This window comes from Culex quinquefasciatus, chromosome 3 (genome assembly GCF_015732765.1).
Source record: "Culex quinquefasciatus strain JHB chromosome 3, VPISU_Cqui_1.0_pri_paternal, whole genome shotgun sequence".
NCBI classification, from domain to species: Eukaryota; Metazoa; Arthropoda; class Insecta; order Diptera; family Culicidae; genus Culex; species Culex quinquefasciatus.
The window spans coordinates 103,062,911-103,083,850 of NC_051863.1; the positions used below are offsets into that span (position 1 = coordinate 103,062,911).

The 20,940-nt window shown below is 42.8% G+C and overlaps 1 protein-coding gene across 2 annotated transcripts in view; it reads left to right on the forward strand.

Annotated features, from left to right (window-relative positions):
- Nucleotides 1-20,940, forward strand: part of LOC6052624 (GTP-binding protein Di-Ras2) — a 66,532-nt gene that overhangs the window by 45,003 nt on the left and 589 nt on the right. The gene's annotated exons all lie outside the window — the stretch shown is intronic.

Here is a 20,940-nt window from a genome sequence, read left to right on the forward strand (position 1 = left end):
ATTTTTATAACTTTAAAAGTATATGATTTATCATTTTTGTAACACTAGGTACAATGAGGAAAAAAAAATGTTAAGAAAACATAACCTAACCTAAAACTAACTTAATCTTACCATAAACTAAACCAATCCTTGAATCAAGGGGTATTCAGATATAGCACATTTTTCCCTGAATTTCAAACATTTTTCTTGAATCTTCTGATCCAACATTTTAACTTCTGCTAATTCATGAACCTCACTTGATCTTGTCCAGCCAGGAACATTCAAAACCATTTTGAGTACCTTGTTTTGGACACGCTGGAGCTTCAATTTATGAGTTCTAGCGCAACACTCCCAAACAGGTACTGCATACTCAATAACGGGGTAAATTATTTGTTTGTAAACTGCTAACTTATTTTTCAAAGATAGCTTTGATTTTCTGTTAATTAAAGGATACAAACACCTGATGAGAATGCTGCACTTGTTCAATATTTTATCTACATGCTGCCGAAACAAAAGTTTCGAGTCAAGTATGAGACCTAAATAGACAACTTCCTTTGACCAGGGTATCGAAACATCATTCATTTTAATCAAAACATCATCCTTTGGGACAAATCTGGCCGATTTGGAAAGTGGAAAAATGATGGTTTGAGTTTTGGCTGCATTTATGCGAATTTTCCAGTCGCCAAAGTATTCGGAAAGAACGTCAAGACCCTTCTGAAGACGGCCAACTAAATATCTGGTTATTTTACCCTTATAAATAACGGCAGTGTCATCAGCAAAAAGTGACAACACACCATTACCAGGAAGAGTAGGCAAATCAGATGTAAAAATATTGTACAGAAGTGGGCCAAGAATACTTCCTTGGGGAACCCCAGCATCAATGTTGAATAATCCAGAAGCAATCCCATTCAGAAAAACCTTGAACGATCTCTCCGAAAGATAGTGCTGGATAATTTTGATAAGATACATTGGAAAACCGTATAAATACAGTTTATGTATCAAACCATCATGCCAAACATTGTCAAAAGCCTTCTCAACATCCAACAAAGCCATAGCAGTTGATTTAGACTCAAGCTTGTTCTGCTTGATGATTTTAGTTACTCTCGTAAGCTGATGAGCAGTATTATGTCCCTTTCGGAAGCCAAACTGCTCATTCAAAATTATATTATTATCGTTGGTAAAATCCAAAAGCCTTGAATAGATGACCTTCTCAAAGAGTTTGGACAGACTACTCAAAAGACTAATGGGACGATAACTTGTTGGCGATGTTGGATCTTTTGAGGCTTCAAAATTGGTATGACTTTGCCCAGCTTCCAATTGGTGGGGAAGTAACCAAGTTGCAAACATTTATTGAAAATATTGGCTAGATGTTGAAAGAACTGATCACTCTGTTTTTTCAACACTAGATTAAAATGTTATCAAAGCCTGGAGCTTTCATATTTTTCATTTGTTTAACTGCAACTTTGACTTCCTCACCAGAAACATGGGAATCTGCAGGAAATTCAAAGGTAGAGTCATTGATTGTTGAAATACTATTGGCAACTGATGTTTCTTTACGGCTGGTCATGGAAGCGCCAAGATTATGTGAACTAACAAAATGAAGCCCAAGTGCATTTGCCTTTTCCTCGGATGTAATCAAAGGAGAATCCTCAACAATAAGAGGAGGAATAGGCTTTGGTTTGTTTTTAAGAACTTTTGAAAGTTTCCAAAATGGTTTTGAATAATTCCCAAGCTGGCTTACATGTTTTGAAAATTCTTGATTTCTGATATTGTCAAGTCGGTCTTGTATGATTTTGTTCAAATTGTTCACTGAAATCTTTTGTCATAGTCCCCAGTCCGTTGATATTGTCTCCTATAAACATTCCTAAGTCTAATCAAGTGTTTAGTATCTACGTCAATATCAGTTACCTTAAAATTAACAGGAACCTCCCGAACGTTGGCAGCCTCTGCTTGGTTGATAGCCTGCTGGATCACCTCCAGCGAACGATCAATATCGGCAGAAGTTTCCGGGTGTTGATCATAGTCGATGTTGCTGTCGACCACTTGCTGAAACTGCTGCCAGTCAACGTTGTGGTAATCTTTCCGGGTTGGTTGCCGCTGCGGAGTAACGGAAGCTCCAACCTCCACAACCACCGGATAGTGATCAGAACTCAACTCTTCAAACACCTCAGGATGAGCCACGTTCTCAGCCATATTGGTAATGAAGAAGTCGATGATTGAGTGATTCCCAGACCGAGCCACCCTCGTTGGACGATCCGGACTCACAACGTTGTAGTATCCGTTTTGCAGATCGTTGTGCAGAATCACTCCGTTCCGATTCCTCCTGCTGTTGCCCCAAACTTCATGCTTCGCGTTGAGGTCACCAGCGATGATGTACTTTGCGCTCCGCCGTGTCAGCTTCTGGATATCGCTCTTCAGTTTTGCTGCTGAACCATCTCTGGCATTCACCTGACGTGGGCAGTATGCAGCAATGAAGAGTACTGGGCCAACCGAAGTGGGAATTTCCACCCAACGGCCTCGATGATGTCCAGCTTAAAGTGTGGCAGCCGGCGTGGCTTGAGATCACGATGAACAGCGACAAGCACACCTCCTCCTCCAGAGGTGGTCCTATCGAGCTGCGTCGCGATCTTGTAGTTTTGCAGATAAACTTTTTCACCGGGCTTCAGATGAGTTTCCGTGATGGCAGCTACGTCGATCTCCTTCTCGCGAAGAAAATCCACCAGCTCTAAATTCTTCCTCCTAATGGAGCAAGCGTTCCAATTCAGCAGCTTGAGGGACCTACGATCCATACTGGATGACGAACGAGGTCAGCACTTCAATCTGCTGGGTCTTGGTTTTGCATCCACGCAGTGCAGCGGACATCTGTTTGAAAATATTGAGGAGTTCGGTTGAGGTGTAAAGATCATTACCATTTTCCTCAACTGCTGGTTCTTGGGTTGGTCTTGGCTCCTGGCTGAAGCCCGGTGGTGGCGGTCTCGGCTCCTGGCTGGAACCCGGCCGTGGATGATTCATCTCAGCTCTCTTCCTGGGATCCAACGGCAACGGTGCCAAGTTCGGGACCTGGCGTCGCGGTTGAAGAGGTGGAAAATTTTGCTCCACCAGGGCTGGAGGAGTTCTACGACGCTGAGGCTGATTCTTCGTCGATGCTTGCTGCCGAATTTTCACGAACTCAGCTCTCTTGGGGCACTTTCGGTCGGTTGACGAGTGCTCACCGTTGCAGTTGAGGCACTTCACCAGCGAATCTTGGATGCACTGGGATGTGATGTGCGCATCGGTACCACATTTGGCGCAACGACGCTTCAGGTGGCAGTTCTTACCTCCGTGCCCGAAACCCAGGCAGTTGAAGCATTGTGTGACGTCACGATGCACTGGTCGGTATCGCTCCCACGACACGATAATGTTGAAAACCGCTCGGATTGCCTTCAGCTCAGGAAGCGTCGTCGATCCCTTAGCCAAATGCAGCAGGTAGAGCTGGTCACGGTACTTGATGTCTTTGTTGCGTCGGCTCATTTTGTGCACGGCCAACACATCCAGTTTCAAAACTTTTAGCTCGGCAGCTAATTCCTCCACTGGCATGTCGTACAGACCTCTGACGACGATTTTGTACGGCTTATCCATGACGACATCATGGGTAAAGTACTCCGCCTCGTTTTCGGTCAAGTAATCCTTGACCAGTTGATAGTGCTGCCTGGATTGCACCAGCACCTTAAATCCGTCCTGACACAGACGAATGTTGCCTAGGACTTTCCCAGACTTGATGAGTTCAACCAGCCCCGCTCGAAAGTCGATCGTTGCTGCTGATTGCCGCACATAAAAAGGAGGCAGTTTCTCCTTTCGCTGTTTCACTTCATTCTCCTTTGCTTCCGCTACCTGGTCCTCGTCAGGCAGTCCAGCGAACTTGTTGTTCTTCAATAGCTGCTCCTCGTGCGACGAAGAGTTCTCCTCCTCCTCATCCATCGGTACAGTACCGTCGCTCTTTTTCGTCTTTTTGCTGTTCGATGTCACTTCCAAAAGCACCTTCCTTTTGGAAATCCCGGTTTTTGGCCATCAGTTGAGGCCTCAACCTTCCTTTGGAAATTCCCACTTTTTGCCTGCTTGAGCCGCAGGTAGGGCAATATTGCCGGCGTTTTGCGCCGGGACGCGACGAGTCATGTTGATTCAGACAACCTTCACCAACGAATGCTCGGATAACAATCGTGATCTCGTAGTTGAGTCCCTTAGCCAGGTGCAAAATCGCCACCGATAAATACATGTCCAGGGAACTACGTTTGTGTGCTGCTCCAGTTCGCCTGCGTTGCGTTTGGCCACGTCGCTAATGTGGCCTAGCAGGAGGAAGTTCGGTCGAAGCTAGCTGATTCCACTGGCCATCATGGTCGCACGGGAACCCGTTTCGCAACGAAAAGGTTCAACCCGAACACGACCGCATACATGAACTGACCACGTCCGTGATATTTTCGGTGGTGTCAAACACCACGGTTACACCGGCCACTAATGTAAAACACGGGGCTTACATTCCAGTGACCACCGGAGAAAAAGATGCTGCTCACAAGGATAGACTTCTGCAAGAAAAAATTAAATTATTATTATTATTATTATTCTAGCTTAATTTAACTTACCGTTCTATTGCAATCAAATTTTACGGGAACAAGTCCGACAGCACTTCTTAACTGGACGCACTCAATTTTCACACTAAAATAATCACGTAGATATTAGGCCGAATGGCGCACTCGAGTCACGTTGCAGTTACATTTCAAAACACATAAAAGTTACATAGACAACCCTAGTGGAAAAATACTATATGGTTTTTCACGTAACTTCAACGTGAAAACATTTTTCTGCCAGTACACTTTCACATTATTTATACGTGTGTCACGTAAAACAGACCTAGTGAGGGGAAAATCGTTGTTACGTGCCACTCAAAATAATCCACACGTTGATGCTACGTGAAAAATCACGTAACCCCGATTTTCCCCTCGCTAGGCTCGTTTTACGTGACACACGTAAAAATAATGTGAAAGTGTACCGGCTAAAAAATGTTTTCACGTTGAAGTTACGTGAAAATCCTTATAGTATTTTTCCACTAGGTTTTTTCATGTAGCTTCTATGTGTTTTGAAATGTAACTTCAACGAGACTCGAGTGTGCCATTCGGCCGAAATTTCTACGTGATACTTTTAGTATGAAAATTGATGGCGTACGGTGAAGACCTGCTGCCAGACTTGTGCTAGTGAAATTTATTTCGAAATGAAACAGACGGTAAGTTAAGTTAACTTTGAATAATTATATTTATAATTAATGATTTTTTTGCAGAATCCGATCTATGCATCCTTTTTCCGGCGGCCACTGGAATTCTGGCCAATTTGAACCTTACCAACCGGTGCTTCCGTGGTGCAAAATGCCACGGATGTGGCCAACGGGTTGCGATCACCCTCTCGTCGGTCCTGGCCAGTCGACGCCAAAGGTGTTCCAACTTTAGTAAATCCTACGCAGTTTGGCGAAACCGTCGATTGGCGACTAAAGTTAAGGTAAAGGTTTAGACTTTTAACATAGCTTCGTGTTAGTTGAGCCTCAATGTATCTCCCATTTCAGTACCCATCTCGTGGCCAACAGGACTGATGTAACGCAAGACCATGAACTGGTTTCGCTGCTACCGGTGGTAATTCTGCGTGTGGCCAAGAGACTCGACAGCACATCGCTGAGGTGACGCGATCACCGGCAGCCAACAGCAGCGCCGAAGGTCACGACCCGCGTTCTTTGTAGGGACAGGCCGAGAAAGAAGTCCTTTACGTGTTATCAGTTTGTTACCGACGAAAAAGCAACAGAAAAATTCAATAAAATTTTGATTTTAAATTAAATCGTGCATCGCCCTTCTTTTTCGAACAAAAGAAAAAAATTGAAATCAGACCACAGGACTAAAAGGTTCCTATAAAGTTTACTAAAACGTTCATATAGGTTTCACTAGCTGAAACATTAAGCTTTCACATGTCAAACACGTAGATTGAACGTGAATCGACCGGTCCAAGCAAATTTCATTTCTACTAAAGCTATCACGTAGAAGGTACGTGAAAACTCTAGTGGAAAAATACTACATAACTTTTCAGGTAACCTCAACGTTAATATTTTTTGAGTGTGATTTTTCAGGTAGCATCAACGTGTGGAATATTTTGAGTGTACTCAATAAGGGAACATCCACAAACCACGTGGACACTTTTTGGAAATCTCAACACCCCCTAAAGTGTCCACGTGGTTTATGGATGGTCCCTAACGGGGTAAATTATTTGTTTGTAAACTGCTAGCTTATTTTTCAAAGAAAGCTTTGATTTTCTGTTAATTAAAGGGTACAAGCACCTAATGAGAATACTGCACTTATTCAATATTTTGTCTACATGCTGCCGAAACAAAAGTTTCGAGTCAAGTATGAGACCTAAGTAGACAACTTCCTTTGACCAGGGTATCGAAATATCATTCATTTTTACCAAAACATCATCCTTTGGTGCAAATCTGGCCGATTTGGAAAGAGGAAAAATGATGGTTTGAGTTTTGGCTGCATTTATGCGAATTTTCCAGTCGCCAAAGTATTCGGAAAGAACGTCAAGACCATTCTGAAGACGGCCATCTAAATATCTGGTTATTTTAACCTTATAAATAACGGCAGTATCATCAGCAAAAAGTGACAACACACCATTACCAGGAAGAGTAGGCAAATCAGATGTAAAAATATTGTACAGAAGTGGGCCAAGAATACTTCCTTGGGGAACCCCAGCATCAATGTTGAATAATCCAGAAGCAATCCCATTCAGAAAAACCCTGAACGATCTCTCCGAAAGATAGTGCTGGATAATTTTGATAAGATACATTGGAAAACCGTATAAATACAGTTTATGTATCAAACCATCATGCCAAACATTGTCAAAAGCCTTCTCAACATCCAACAAAGCCATAGCAGTTGATTTAGACTCAAGCTTGTTCTGCTTGATGATTTTGGTTACTCTCGTAAGCTGACGAGCAGTATTATGTCCCTTACTTCCTCACCAGTAACATGCATGGGAATCTGCAGGAAATTCAAAGGTAGAGTCATTGATTGTTGAAATACTATTGGCAACTGATGTTTCTTTACGACTGGTCATGGAAGCGCCAAGATTATGAGAACTAACAAAATGAAGCCTAAGTGCATTTGCCTTTTCCTCGGATGTAATCAAAGGAGAATCCTCAACAATAAGAGGAGGAATAGGCTTTGGTTTGTTTTTAAGAACTTTTGAAAGTTTCCAAAATGGTTTTGAATAATTCCCAAGCTGGCATACATGTTTTGAAAATTCTTGATTTCTGATATTGTCAAGTCGGTCTTGTACACCCAAAGTTTAAGAACAAGGGGATAGTCCTCACGAGAAGAAACGTGAGGAAAGTGCTATTTTGCGAGAGTATAGTCCTGTCGCGTGTTCATTTGTTCATTGGAACAGTTCATCGTATTGAGTGGCTTGTATGGACAAATGACCGCCACTTAGTCACCGAACCATGTCAGCCCAAACAGCAAAGGCACGGTTCAATATGCCGAAGGTCTTGGGTTCGAGTTTCGGTACCAATACTTTTTTTTTTGATAGATAAACTTTTTTTTGAAGATGAACCCATGAGTAAAGTACTCTCGGTAGTGTCGGGATTTATTTTCTCAGTCCGCACACAGTACCATTTTACTACCGAATCGTGCTATTTACCCTCTCGTATGCCGATGTCCAGTTCTGGGTGTATGATTTTGTTCAAATTGTTCACTGAAATCTTTTTTCATAGCCCCCAGTCCGTTGATATTGTCTCCTATAAACATTCCTAAGTCTAATCAAGTGTTTAGTATCTAATTCAATATCAGTTACCTTAAAATTAACAGGAACCTCCCGAACGTTGGCAGCCTCTGCTTGGTTGATAGCCTGCTGGATCACCTCCAGCGAACGATCAATATCGGTAGAAGTTTCCGGTTGTTGATCATAGTCTATGTTGCTGTCGACCACTTCCTGAAACTGCTGCCAGTCAACGTTGTGGTAATCTTTCCGGGTTGGTTGCCGCTGCTCCAACCTCCACAACCACTGGATAGTGATCAGAACTCAACTCTTCAAACACCTCAGGATGAGCCACGTTCTCAGCCATATTGGTTATGAATAAGGCTACCAACTCTTGCTGAGCAAAAATCCGTACACTTTGCCGTTGTGACACCATGGTATAACAAAAACTGTCAATTAATTATTTAGATAAATTAAATTTAAAAAAAATGAGAATTAAAAATATAAAACTGTGTTGTTTTTACAGCTAACAAATTTCACAAAATGCTATCAGAGTGCTAATGACTTTCACGTTTAAAAGTATTCATAAAATAAACTGTGATTTGAATCAAATCATTATGTTCTTCTTTTTTTTTTGATAAACGTTTAAAAGTTTACGAAATGTCAAGTTTGCTTTTACGAATAATATCGTTCTTAGTGTTTTCACGAACTCTTTTCCAGAGTTTTTTTTATTGAAAAGGTCCTATAACATGTAAAACACAATAGTTTATAGGACCTTTAAAAAAATTCTAGATTTGTTAATTAAAATGTTCAAATGTTTTCACAAGTTTTAGAAAGCCTTTGGAAAAGGGATACATATATACAGTAAGGAATTTCTAAAAGAAGAATTCTAGAGTTTTTTTAAAAGGTCCTTTTGTAGGAATCTAACCCTGGTCAACACTGGCTGACAGATCAACTATGGTTGACATCGAGAGATGAGAAGAATGGGGGAGTCGATATCAGAGTGTAACGCGGTCAGGCACGCTAGTGGTGGCGGCAATAAAGATAATTATTAGCCGCCAGTAATGTCTTTTATTTATTGATCCGTGTCTTCCCTCTGGGCCAAATGTCTACATTGGCGACGAGGAGAAAAATGTAGTGAAAGTGCAAGTGGAAGTGTCTCAGGGAATCCTAAAGAAAGGTAACTTTTTGGTGTGAAAAGGCGGAGGAAGAGGAAGTATCAAACCAACCGTTTGTAAGTATGTGTGCCTTGTATTTTGGAGATTGTGAAAGGTCCTGTATGTGTAAATCTGTATGTAGGTCTGTATGTGTGAACAAGGGAGCGAATGTAGCTCAACGAAAAAAAATAAAACAAAATGTGCGTTTGTTTACGTGGTTGCACGGTCATTGAGTGTCAGTTAGGCTCTGCTGGAATGTAAGCTTTTGTACCTAGTTTTGGGTAACAATAACAAACGGCCTCCCAGTCGCGACGTTCTAGCAGGATTCTGGCAGAACCAGCTCAACTAGAATATTTCGTGACTGGGCTGTAGGTTATTTGAATAGGCTGCCAGGCAGGTTGACAAGTTGCGCAGATACTTTAGTTTATTTCTGGGGAACATTTGGTAGTTGGCCGGTGGTTTCAGATAGAAAATGTTTCTACTGGTGCATTTGTTTAGAAGTTGGTTTAGCACGGGCGCTGCACTTAGTTCGACATTCAATTCTAGTTCGATCAAATAATATTATGTAAACGATTTGACAGTAACCGGTGCAAACTTGAACGAACGTAACATATGTGAAAATTCTAAGAGGAAGGCATAATTATTTTGCGTTTGAAACACGTTGTGGTCCTTGTTTTGGAGTGGTGTAGTATTCGGGTGATTTAAACCTGAAAAGTGAGGATGGCTTAGTGCCGGGATGGCTTAGTGCCGGTGGGATGGCTGTGCCGGTGGGATGGCTTAGTGCCGATGGCTTAGTGCCGGTGGGTGGCTTAGTGCCGGAGGTTGGCTTAGTGCCGGTGGGATGGCTTAGTGCCGGTGGGATGGCTTAGTGCCGGTGGGATGGCTTAGTGCCGATAGGATGGCTTAGTGCCAATGGGATGGCTTAGTGCCGATAGGATGGCTTAGTGCCGGTGGGTGGCTTAGTGCCGGAGGTTGGCTTAGTGCCGTGGGATGACTTAGTGCCGATAGGATGGCTTAGTGCCGGTGGGTGGCTTAGTGCCGGAGGTTGGCTTAGTGCCGGTGGGATGGCTTAGTGCCAATGGGATGGCTTAGTGCCGATAGGATGGCTTAGTGCCGGTGGGTGGCTTAGTGCCGGAGGTTGGCTTAGTGCCGTGGGATGACTTAGTGCCGATGGGTGGCTAAGTGCCGGTGAGGGGGCTTAGTGCCGGAGGTTGGCTTAGTGCCGTGGGATGACTTAGTGCCGATGGGTGGCTAAGTGCCGGTGAGGGGGCTTAGTACCGGTGAGGAGGCTTGTAGATGTTCGCGCATGCCTGGCGGAGAGATGGCTCGTGAATATAGCATGAGCATGAGCATGAGAGATCACCCATGGTTGCCCCTCCGTTGCTGAACAGAACCGTAATATCCTTTCAGCACTACTGATTATATGCTTCGACGATCTAGTGGTGTTTCCCTTATCAACAGCATGTATGAATGCGCTGAAAAGATAAAACACCATGATTGCTTAAGCTAGATCAGTTGCGAATAGGTAACAGTCATTGGCCACCAACGGCGCCCGCCATGTCAGTTTGTAGATCTCGATTTTAAGGGACGGGAATGTTAGTTAGCGCAGGTTGCTACTAGGGCAGCTGATTTACTCTGTGCTTACACCCCACAAGCGCCAGGAACCTGAAAATTTGTTAGTAGGATAGGGTGTTTGGTCAGGATTCATCATAGAAGATGATGATGCGACCCAAAATCATAGTGTTTGTTGAAAGGTATTATGTTTTAATCTCAAGGCAAGCAATCGGATGCTGCGGATGAGTCATTTCCCGTTAATCGGCTGTTAACTTTAATTGAAATGGATTTATCTTAGACAGCCGGCTGTGGAAAGATAGAACCAAAATTATTTGTAATTAAATGATGAAGAATTTAACAGTCTGACTTTTTAATTGAGATGTTTTTACGAGTTTTACATGATTCATGTTTAGTGGGGTACTGATTAACGAAGCGAACGACGAGTTACGATGTTTATCGAGCTGAAATGGTATGATAAGGTTTTGTTGTTATTGCACACCGACGACGAACGCGAAAAACCCTGCGACCCGACCGAAAGGCATCGCAAATAAGACTGGCTCAATTGTCATCGATGACAACCAGAACCAGCCGCACTTTTACACACATACACGCACGCAAAAAAAAACGAAAAACACACCGACGACGAACGCGAAAAAACACGACCCGACGGAAAGGCATCGCAAATCAAACTGAGGAAATGGAGAGAAAGAAAATAACATAAAAATAAAACCTAATCACATAAAACCTACTCACATAAAACCAATCACCCCATGCACATAAAAAGCAACAGAAAAGAGACGAAAATTATCACGAAAAACAGGACTGCGCGTCCACCGAAGCACCGCACTTGATGGCATTATTCAATTATTATGCCCAATCACCTCATGCACACAAAGAGCGACACAAAAGAGACGAAAATTATCACGAAAAACAGGACTGCGCGTCCACCGAAGCACCGCACTTCTGATGGCATTATTCAATTATTATGCCCAATCACCTCATGCACAAAGAGCGACACAAAAGAGACGAAAATTATCACGAAAAACAGGGCTGCGCGTCCACCGAAGCACCGCACTTCTGATGGCATTATTCAATTATTATGCCCAATCACCTCATGCACACAAAGAGCGACACAAAAGAGACGAAAATTATCACGAAAAACAGGACTGCGCGTCCACCGAAGCACCGCACTTCTGATGGCATTATTCAATTATTATGCCCAATCACCCCATGCACACAAAGAGCGACACAAAAGAGACGAAAATTATCACGAAAAACAGGACTGCGCGTCCATCGAAGCACCGCACTTCTGATGGCATTATTCAATTATTATGCCCAATCACCTCATGCACACAAAGAGCGACACAAAAGAGACGAAAATTATCACGAAAAAACAGGACTGCGCGTCCACCGAAGCACCGCACTTCTGATGGCATTATTCAATTATTATGCCCAATCACCTCATGCACACAAAGAGCGACACAAAAGAGACGAAAATTATCACGAAAAAACAGGACTGCGCGTCCACCGAAGCACCGCACTTCTGATGGCATTATTCAATTATTATGCCCAATCACCTCATGCACACAAAGAGCGACACAAAAGAGACGAAAATTATCACGAAAAAACAGGACTGCGCGTCCACCGAAGCACCGCACTTCTGATGGCATTATTCAATTATTATGCCCAATCACCTCATGCACACAAAGAGCGACACAAAAGAGACGAAAATTATCACGAAAAAACAGGACTGCGCGTCCACCGAAGCACCGCACTTCTGATGGCATTATTCAATTATTATGCCCAATCACCCCATGCACACAAAGAGCGACACAAAAGAGACGAAAATTATCACGAAAAAACAGGACTGCGCGTCCACCGAAGCACCGCACTTCTGATGGCATTATTCAATTATTATGCCCAATCACCCCATGCACACAAAGAGCGACACAAAAGAGACGAAAATTATCACGAAAAAACAGGACTGCGCGTCCACCGAAGCACCGCACTTCTGATCGGAGAGATGGCTCGTGAATATATGCTGTAAAGCCTGTGGGAGAAGAGCCTTGTGATTGTCCACTCATGCCTGGTGGAGAGATGGCTTGTGAATGATTACATGGAAGCCTGATGAAGAGGAGGCTGGTGGATGTTCACTCATGCCTGGCGGAGAGATGGCTCGTGAATATCTGCTGTAAGACCTGGGGAAGAAGAGGCTTGTGATTGTCCACTCGTGCCTGGTGGAGAGATGGCTTGTGGATGATTACATGGAAGCCTAGTGAAGAGGAGGCTGGTGGATGTTCACTCATGCCTGGCGGAGAGATGGCTCGTGAATATCTGCTGTAAGACCTGGGGAAGAAGAGGCTTGTGATTGTCCACTCGCCTGGTGGAGAGATGGCTTATGGATGATTACATGGAAGCCTGGTGAAGAGGAGGCTGGTGGATGTTCACTCATGCCTGGCGGAGAGATGGCTCGTGAATATCTGCTGTAAGTCCTGGGAAGAAGAGGCTTGTGATTGTCCACTCATGCCTGGTGGAGAGATGGCTTGTGGATGATTACATGGAAGCCTGGTGAAGAGGAGGCTGGTGGATGTTCACCATGCCTGGCGGAGAGATGGCTCGTGAATATCTGCTGTAAGGCCTGTGGGAGAAGAGCCTTGTGATTGTCCACTCATGCCTGGTGGAGAGATGGCTTGAGGATGATTACATGGAAGCCTGGTGAAGAGGAGGCTGGTGGATGTTCACTCATGCCTGGCGGAGAGATGGCTCGTGAATATCTGCTGTAAGACCTGGGGAAGAAGTGGCTTGTGATTGTCCACTCATGCCTGGGGGAGAGATGGCTTGCGGATAATTACACGGAAGCATGATGATGAGGGGCTTCTGGATTTTCACTCTGCCTAGCGTATAGATGGCTTGTTAATATTTAGGCTGCAGGCTTGTGTATGATCATCGAAAGAAGAAGTTAGAAATATTTATTATTCGTCAACATTGTAACATTGTCGTAAGTAACAGTTACGGCTAAAGTTAGGAATTCAAGGTACAAACTACAAGGACTTTTAAGGAAGTTCAGAGTGCCATTAGGGATCATTTTAGTTAGTTTAGTTTAGTCATTTAGTTGAAACGATTGAAAAGTAACAGGAAATTTTAGGGTATTTGGGAATTCGCTTGGGTGCAGGCGTGGTCGAATGGTTACGCGGTTCGCGTTGTAAGCGGATGATCAGGGTTCGTTTCTCTTCTTCTAATGCTTTCCATTCGGATGGGGAGTAAAACGTTGGTCTTCGCCCTTAGTTGTTGTTAGGCCGTGGAGTCATTCCAGACGTAGAAGTCGTCTCCCTGGTATACGAACAAACAACACACCAAACCAAACCTGCTCCGGTAGAGTCGCTTGTCGGCGGCTGGACTTGCAATTCAAAGGTAGTCAGATCGAATCCGTGGGTGAAGGAGTAAAAAGAGGTTTGGGTGCTCTCTCCATTCAAGCCTTCAGACTACTAGGTGCGAGCAGAAACTTACAATAGGGGCCATAAAAGATCTGGGAACGTTAAAGTGGAAGGTTTGTTTTGCTGGTTGTTTTTAATTCGTTAAGGTTATGTACCCATCAAACGTATACAAGAGGCAAGATATTGTGTTCTAATAATATAGAAGTTGTAAAGCCAAACTTTAACCCGCTCTAAAATACTATAACACAATCAGTGATTAAACCTACAAAATACCTTTTTTTTATTACTGAGTTTCATTAGCAACAGGTCACAGGAGGAGGAGGTTCTGCAAGCACACGTAGTTCGTTCGGAGAGGTCTTACTGCGTTAGGCCGAATTCCGCGTGAACAACACACAGAGGAGAAAAATGAACCACGAGCTAGTGCAGCTCAACGGCAAACCGGGTTTTCAGAGAGTCACCTGGGTCGTGCGCATGGCAAGAGAGCCAGGCGGGCGGGGTGCCGAACTAGACGGAGTGTGTGCGGCTCGGAGCCGAGTTGGCTGGCGGCTCACCTGGAGACTGCTGATGAGCTAAGGGATGTCCTTAAGATTTGAAGGAGGATGGTTGCAAGATAGGGTTCTGTTTGGGGGTGCGAAGTTGTCTGCGTATTCCAGAATTATCAGGTTGACGGACCCAATTCCGCTATAATTTGATTGTAGAAATAGTAATGTGTTGCTGTAAGTAATTTTGTAGACGCTGCTTTATGAGGTTGATTAAATGCTTGAGAATGTGTGACAGGAGTAATGATGCAGGGGGCTCTGATTGATAGGCACCGTGAAATTGTTAATAATCGGTAACTCCATAAGACAAGGAATGAGAAATATCTTATATTCAATTCATGTTTATTATTTGTACTTATCATAATACATTTTGCTTAACTAATTACAAAATGCAGAGTTTTGGAGATACTTACAGCTACAAAATAGTCCAGATACAATCATTGGACGAAATAAGTTCAGTAATTTCAATCAATTAAGCGAGAGCAGATAAAACTGTTTAAAACAACTGTCACTTTTGCTAGGGGAGAAGAAAAAGGATTAGTTTATATCACAGCAAATTTGTCAGTTCGTTACTGAAGGCTGAGACTTTAACACGGTATATGAGCCCATCAGCTCTTGCAGCGCAAAGAACTGCTCCAGCTTGTTTCGGCAAATAACTTATTTGAGCGACTGTTAATGTTTTAAGATATAGAATTGTGAAACGATAGTTGAGGATTATCTTTATTCATTCAAATCTACCGGACTCAAAACAAAGGAAAAAAAAAACAAGTCATTTTCAGAAAGAGGCTGAAGCAAGGGTCTTATAAAATCCAATATTATTTGCATTGTGTCCATAAAAAAATACTATCTGGAAAAATGCTGCGTACAAGATTTTAGACCCATTAATTTATTGAGTGAATTTGCTCAAATTATAGGAAAATAGGGAAACGCTTAGCATTCTATTTACTTTAAATTAAATTGTTTTAAGTGAAGGAGGAGGTAGTACTAGATCGATAGGATAGCGGTTAACGGTAGGGAGTATGAATTTACAATTACAAGATTAATAAATGTGACGGAGCAACAATTAAATTAAACAACTAAGAAAGGAGAGTGAAAGGACAAAACTTCATTGAGTGAAATGGCTTAGTTCAAAGTTCAAAGGACGTGACAAAAGATTATACTGTAAACATAAATGCTCGTTTGACTCAACAAAAGATATAAGATTATAATACGATTGTTATCCACAAATACTAGATTAAAAGTAAATCCACTCGTGTGTTCAGATCAGGGCAATTATGAGGACAATCTAATTTGCTTAACTGTTAAATTATCAATTGTAAAGTATCTATCATTTTCAAGGAAGAGAGGGATGTAGGAATCTAACCCTGGTCAACACTGGCTGACAGATCAACTATGGTTGACATCGAGAGATGAGAAGAATGGGGGAGTCGATATCAGAGTGTAACGCGGTCAGGCACGCGAGTGGTGGCGGCAATAAAGATAATTATTAGCCGCCAGTAATGTCTTTTATTTATTGATCCGTGTCTTCCCTCTGGGCCAAATGTCTACACCTTTCAACATATAAAAGACAATAGTTCAAAAACTCTAGAATTATTGATAATCAAGTTTGAATTGAGGAAACCCCGGAAAACTCTCCCTTTTAAATCAAACTCACAAAAAAATAAAAATTTCTAGTTAACAAAAGCTTGGACCAAGTAAAAAAAACAATTTAATGATTAAAAAGCCGGGACCATGGTGTAGGGGTAAGCGTGGTTGCCTCTCACCCAGTCGGCCTGGGTTCGATCCCAGAAGGTCCCGGTGGCAAATTTTGAGACGAGATTTGTCTGATCACGCCTTCCGTCGGACGGGGAAGTAAATGTTGGCCCCGGTCTAACCTAGAGGTTAGGTCGTTAGCTCAGTCCAGGTGTAGGAGTCGTCTCCCTGGGCCCTGCCACGGTGGAGTCGCTGGTAGGCAGTTGGACTCACAATCCAAAGGTCGTCAGTTCGAATCCCGGGGTGGATGGAAGCTACGGTGTAAAAAGAGGTTTGCAATTGCCTCAACAATCAAGCCTTCGGACACCTAGTTTCGAGTAGGAATCTCGCAATCGAGAACGCCAAGGCAATGCTGTAGAGCGAATAATTTGATTTTTTGATTAAAAAGTTGTTAAAATTCTGTACAAATCCGTATTATGCGTAAAATTCCCTACACAAATTCCGGCCTGTTAAAAATCCGCGAAGAGGTTCAAAAATCCGTACAGTTGGTAGCCTTACTAATGAAGAAGTCGATGATTGAGTGATTCCCAGACCGAGCCACCCTCGTTGGACGATCTGGACTCACAACGTTGTAGTATCCGTTTTGCAGATCGTTGTGCAGAATCACTCCGTTCCGATTCCTCCTGCTGTTGCCCCAATGCTTCGCGTTGAGGTCACCAGCAATGATGTACTTTGCGCTCAGCCGGGTCAGCTTCTGGATATCGCCCTTCAGTTTTGCTGCTGAACCATCTCTGGAATTCACCTGACGTGGGCAGTATGCAGCAATGAAGAGTACTGGGCCAACAGAAGTGGAAATTTCCACCCCAACGGCCTCGATGATGTCCAGCTTGAAGTGTGGCAGCCGACGTGGCTTGAGATCACGATGAACCTGGTCCTGTCGAGCTGCGACGCAATCTTGTAGTTTTGCAGATAAACTTTTTCACCGGGCTTCAGATGAGTTTCTGTGATGGCAGCTACGTCGATCTCCTTCTCGCGAAGAAAATCCATCAGCTCTAAATTCTTCCTCCTAATGAAGCAAGCGTTCCAAATCAGCAGCTTGAGGGACCTACGATCCATACTGGATGACGTACGAGGTCAGCACTTCAATTTGCTGGGTCTTGGTTTTGCATCCACGCAGTGCAGCGGACATCTGTTTGAAAATATTGAGGAGTTTGGTTGAGGTGTAAAGATCATTACCATTTTCCTCAACTGCTGGTTCTTGGGTTGGTCTTGGCTCCTGGCTGAAGCCCGGTGGTGACGGTCTCGGCTCCTGGCTGAAACCCGGCCGCGGTTGATTCATCTCTGCTCTCTTCCTGGGATCCAACGGCAACGGTGCCAAGTTCGGGACCTGGCGTCGCGGTTGAAGAGGTGGAAAATTTTGCTCCACCAAAGCTGGAGCAGTTCTACAACGCTGAGGCTGATTCTTCGTCGATGCTTGCTGGCGAATTTTCACGAACTCAGCTCTCTTGGGGCATTTTCGGTCGGTTGACGAGTGCAGTTGCAGTTGAGGCACTTCACCAGCGAATCTTGGATGCACTGGGATGTGATGTGCGCATCGGTGCCACATTTGGCGCAACGACGCTTTAGGTTGCAGTTCTTACCTCCGTGCCCAAAGCCCAGGCAGTTGAAGCATTGTGTGACGTCACGGTGCACTGGTCGGTAACGCTCCCACGACACGATAATGTTGAAAACCGCTCGAATTGCCTTGAGCTCAGGATTCGTCGTCGATCCCTTAGCCAAATGCAGCAGGTAGAGCTGGTCACGGTACTTGATGTCTTTGTTGCGTCGGCTCATTTTGTGCACGGCCAACACATCCAGTTTCAAAACTTTTAGCTCGGCAGCTAATTCCTCCACTGGCATGTCGTACAGACCTCTGACGACGATTTTGTACGGCTTATCCATGACGACATCATGGGTAAAGTACTCCGCCTCGTTTTTGGTCAAGTAATCCTTGACCAGTTGATAGTGCTGCCTGGATTGCACCAGCACCTTAAATCCATCCTGACTCAGACGAATGTTGCCTTGGACTTTCCCAGACTTGATGAGTTCAACAAGCCCCGCTCGAAAGTCGATCGTTGCTGCTGATTGCCGCACATAAAAAGGAGGCAGTTTCTCCTTTCGCTGTTTCACTTCATTCTCCTTTACTTCCGCTACCTGGTCCTCGTCAGACAGTCCAGCGAACTTGTTGTTCTTCAAAAGCTGACGAAGAGTTCTCCTCCTCCTCATCCATCGGTACAGTACCGTCGTTCTTTTTCGTCTTTTTGCTGTTCGATGTCACTTCCAAAAGCACCTTCCTTTTGGAAATCCCCGGTTTTTTGCCATCAGTGGAGGCCTCAACCTTCCTTTTGGATATTCCCACTTTTTTGCCTGCTTGAGCCGCAGGTAGGGAGATATTGCCGGCGTTTTGCGACGAGTCATGCTGAATAAGACAACCTTCTCCAACGAATGCTCGATTAACAATCGAAAAACACATTCTTGTTTTTTGATTTTCAAATTGTTTGAAATGAGCATAAAGTGAATAAAAACATGTCAATATCTGGCACAGAGAAGGATGCATCTTTATTCTGGCTGATAATTGAAAAATTAGGCATTCTCAGATTTATCTGACAACCTGGTTTCAAATTTTGTGTTTACAAATGTTGTACATGGGTAATTCTCCGCCAACTCACACAGCAGTTGCCCCGACCCCTCTTCGATTTGCGTGAAACTTTGTCCTAAGGGGTAACTTTTGTCCCTGATCACGAATCCGAGGTCCGTTTTTTGATATCTCGTGACAGAGGGCGGTACGACCCTTCCATTTTTGAACATGTGAAAAAGAGGTGTTTTTCAATAATTTGCAGCCTGAAACGGTGATGAGATAGAAATTTGGTGTCAAAGGGACTTTTGTGTAAAATTAGACGCCCAATTTGATGGCGTACTCAGAATTCCGAATAAACGTATTTTCATCGAAAAAACACTAAAAAAGTTTTAAAAATTCTCCCATTTTCCGTTACTCGACTGTAAAAATTTTTGGAACATGTCATTTTATGGGAAATTTAATGTACTTTTCGAATCTACATTGTCCCAGAAGGGTCATTTTTTTCATTTAGAACAAAATTTTTCATTTTAAAATTTCGTGTTTTTTCTAACTTTGCAGGGTTATTTTTTAGAGTGTAACAATGTTCTACACAATGTTGTAGAGCAGACAATTACAAAAATTTTGATATATAGACATAAGGGGTTTGCTAATAAACATCACGAGTTATCGCGATTTTACGAAAAAAAAGTTTTGAAAAAGTTGGTCGTCATCGATCATGGTCCACATTCATGGTCACCCGCGACAGACACGGACGACGAAACAAAGAGAAACGCAAAAAGTAACTTTTTCAAAACTTTTTTTCGTAAAATCGCGATAACTCGTGATGTTTATTAGCAAACTCCTTATGTCTATATATCAAAATTTTTGTAATTGTCTGCTCTACAACTTTGTAGAACATTGTTACACTCTAAAAAATAACCCTGCAAAGTTAGAAAAAACACGAAATTTTAAAATGAAAAATTTTGTTCTAAATGAAAAATGACCCTTCTGGGACAATGTAGATTCGAAAAGTACATTAAATTTCCCATAAAATGACATGTTCCATAATTTTTACAGTAGAGTAACGGAAAAAGGAGAATTTTTAAAACTTTTTAGTGTTTTTTCGATGAAAAATACGTTTATTCGGAATTCTGAGTACGCCATCAAATCGGGCGTCTAATTTTACACAAAAGTCCCTTTGACACCAAATTTCTATCTCATCACCGTTTCAGGCTGCAAATTGTTGAAAAACACCTCTTTTTTCGCATGTTCAAAAATGGAAGGGGTCGTACCGCCCCTCCGTCACGAGATATCAAAAAACGGACCTCGGTTTCGTGATCAGGGACAAAAGTTACCCCTTAGGACAAATTTTCACGCAAATCGAAGAGGGGTCGGGGCAACTTTTCCCGATTTCGTGTGAGTTGGTAGAGAATTACCCACATGCAGTGTGTAATATTAAGAGTCTATTTTCCCGAAGGAGATGTGCATGCTTTTGCATGCGTTTTTACTATCGGGTTTTTTGCTGTGTACGTACACGCAAAAAAATATTTTGTAGAATCAGCCTGTACGAGGTTTGATTCAACAAAATTTTTGTTGAATATGATCAACGCCGATTTTGCGTTAAAACAAACCTTGATTTTCATTTGTTGTTTTGAAAAAGTTTCTTTGACGTTTACCGTTTCAACAAAAATCTTGATTTTCAATCAACAAAACGTTTTGTTGATTCAAATATGCCTTATATTTCTGCGTGTAGCTATCTGAGTAGGTGTTCATCGAGTGAAAGGGAATTATTTAAGAGGATTTTTTTTTTGTAGAACTATCTGAGTAGGTGTTCATCGTGTAAAAGGGAATTATTTAAGAGGAAGTTTTTTGTAGATTTTGCACGGTTTGTTCTGGAGGTCGTATAGAGGTGCCCCGATTTGAATGAAACTTTTAGCGTTTTCTTGTCTATCGACAAATTAAAAAGAGAGATGTGAGCCGGTCACATGGAGTGAAATTTTCACAGCTGTCATGGTAAATTTTACAGCAAAATTAAACTCCATGTTGCACTTTTAACATATCGATACATGAAATGAACCCATGCCAAATATGAGCCCTTTTCGACAAAGGGAAGTGGGGTAAAACAAGCACGATGTAACGATTTGTTTGGATCACGTTTATCAAATTACATTCGAACGCAACAAACAAACTTATATGTATCATGTAAAATATTGTGATAATTGTAA